Source organism: Octodon degus, unplaced genomic scaffold (assembly GCF_000260255.1).
Source record: "Octodon degus isolate 3935 unplaced genomic scaffold, OctDeg1.0 scaffold00030, whole genome shotgun sequence".
NCBI lineage: Eukaryota > Metazoa > Chordata > Mammalia > Rodentia > Octodontidae > Octodon > Octodon degus.
Genome location: NW_004524606.1, coordinates 14,339,308 through 14,342,249, shown reverse-complemented (window position 1 = coordinate 14,342,249; position 2,942 = coordinate 14,339,308).

The following is a 2,942-nucleotide window of genomic DNA, read 5'->3' as shown; positions in this document are numbered from 1 at the left end:
CTTGGTACTCTGATCTATGTAGAATATAAAATTAAAAATAAAACAGTCTCAGAAGGAAAAATTTGAATTACTGAGCCATAATTTCAAATCGAGGGTTTTTTTTCCCCAAAACACAAAATATTAGTGCTATGCACTTGTTATTTCTATTGTTGCCAGAGGCTCTGAGAGCAATTACAGCCTTTCATAATTCAAACTTGTTTGCTCTAAGGTTAGCCTCACAGAAAGTGGATATCTTTATTTCTTTAAAATATATGATCACATATTAAAGGTGTTGGAGACAGTATTTGTTCTTGTATCTAGTCAAGAATGAAAATAGTCATTAGATGGTTTATATTCATTCTAAAATATTTATTATGTAACAATTGCTCATGCAATACAACCTAATCATGGTTAGGATTAAACATCTGGTACACACCAAGTACAATGTAGCTGAGAAAAATGTGTACAAGTGTAGATGTACAAATATTTATTTTAAAAAAATTAAGGATAAAAATAGACTACCTTCCAAATTATAAGCACTTAAGGAAGTGTAGTAATTGTTGAACTGAAACTAGTCAACTTTTCGAAATGAGATAATTAGATCCATATTTTCAGATACCGGTTAGGATGCACTGAATTGAATCTAGAGCTTTTTTTGAGAAGAAACTTGGGGCACCAGCAGACAGAAATGTACTTCTAGCACAATGTAATGTTGGACATTTCCAAAAGTATACTAAGGAAGTTCATGCCACCCAAGAGGAGGAATGTGGGTATCTTCATATAGGGCAAGAACCAAGAACCAGAACACCCACAGAAAGGACACCTCTGTTTCTTGTGTCCCTGGCAACCACACACTCTCAGTCTACTTCCTTCTAACATGGGCAGGTGAGCGTAGCTAGCTGCTCAAGATGTAGATTCAAATCATTGCACCCCAAGTCTAAATTATAACTTCATCCCTTAGCATATCCTGGAAAAAACTCTTAATCCTAATTGCCTGAGCTTCCTGGGGGCAAGAAAGATCTTCTTTATCTTTGTCACTGGGCGTGTGAAAGATTTCTCAGACTTTTTTGACACCAGGCTCTTTGTGGAACGTGACTGTTATGAGATTCTGCAAAATGTGTTCCTAAGTTAATAGATGTGATACATAATGGGTTAAACCTGTTAACAAGGAATCTTGACAACAAAAATACTCCAAACCTAATTCAGGACAATAAGGATACTAGTAGGGCACCCTCTACTTCAGGGACAGTATTTGAACTGGAACCCAAAAACCTAGTAACTAGTATAAGTACTTCCATGTAATTTTAAAAATGAGTACAGTATGTCCTGAAGACTGGCTGCTCCCTTTAATGAAATTTCACTGCAGCCAGGGTCCACATTAGGTTAAGGAAATGGAGAAAGATTTGTGACAATTTTGACCCTGTTGTCACTAAAAATGTTTATAATCTACATGGATTTTTTTCATTAAATTTGATTACTTACCAATATTTCTTACATATTTCATTCGAGTTAATTGATATTTTGATGCCAGATTAAGTTTCAGGCCCAAGGTGAGACCTTACATCACCCTAATACTGGTCTTGCAGTGTTCATTATAAATCTCCATGTCTATAGCAGTTTACTGAATGATCTGGGCAAAGAATTTTCTCTTCATGAAGATTTCATGGCTAGAGTTTGGCAGAAAATAGTCAGGAATACAATCATCTCCAAATGTCCAAATACTTATCCTTTTGCCTTGGACATAAGGGCTGCTAGTTTCAAAGAGAAGGCCAAGGAAGTTTAATAAAATAAATTTTGGCTGATGGAGAATTTAAAATCCCACAAGTTATACTCTGAAATATATCCATAATTATTTAACAGCCAGGACAGAGCCAACCAATCACAACCGATGGCCGACATGCAGTACAGATGGTCTCATTCTGAGTTGGAAACTATTTCCAACCTCCTCTTAAGCAGAGAGCAAGGATTGATCCTGATTTACCATGTAAGTAAAAGGGGTGAGGCCCTTTCTTACTGAATTAGGAATAAGCAGCTCTAGTGCCAATTTCTGCTGTGCTTTAGGTCCTGGAAGCACTCAGACTAACTCAGTGTAAAGGATGAAAATATTTAGACAGAATTTAAGCAAATGAGCAGAATTTCTGACATGTTTCTTACCTCACCTTCCAAGAAGTATGTGCTTATCCCCATCTAAACCACAATAGGAAGAATTTCTAGTGAGGCATGGTCATACACACCTGTAATCCAGAACTCTGAAGATTTGCAAATTTGAGCAGAAACTGGGTGTGTGGGCAATTTAGGAATATCTTATCTTGAAAAATTTAATGGGAATGTAGCTCTATGGGAAGGCCCTGGGTTCAATTACCAGTACCACCAAAAAAGAAAAACAAAGGGGAAAAAAGAAAAGAAAAACAACAGAACCAATTTTCCCATTTCATAGGATGTTATTAACTGTCACTTGTATAATTTGAACGCTTTTTTAAGAGATCCAAACTTGAGGCCTGGCTATGTTTCAGTAGCTGTGGGTCCTCTAGCAGGGTTTCCACTTAGAATTCTCAAACACAAACAACTGTAATAGTGTCTAGCTATTTGATCATGTTGCATATAAAGGAAATGTAATTTAATTTTTAATTTCTAAATAAAACATGGATATGCAATGCTCTATAGAACTCTTAAGCTATTTGTAGTGGACAATTTAGTCCTTAACTTTTCTAAATGCTCCCTTAGATCAGAAATTATATTTTTCAATATTACTTGTAATAGTAATTTTCATAGCTGACATTTACCCGAAATTCAGGAGGCTAGTACAATTGTGAGTTATATATAGTTATGAATTCATTTAGTCCCTATAATAATGAACAAAAAATATTATTACTGTTCTACTTTTAGAGTTAGGAAAATAAGCCTGACTAGAGAGGGAAATGAGGATGGATCTACTTTAACTTTTTACTGAACCATGGCTTCAC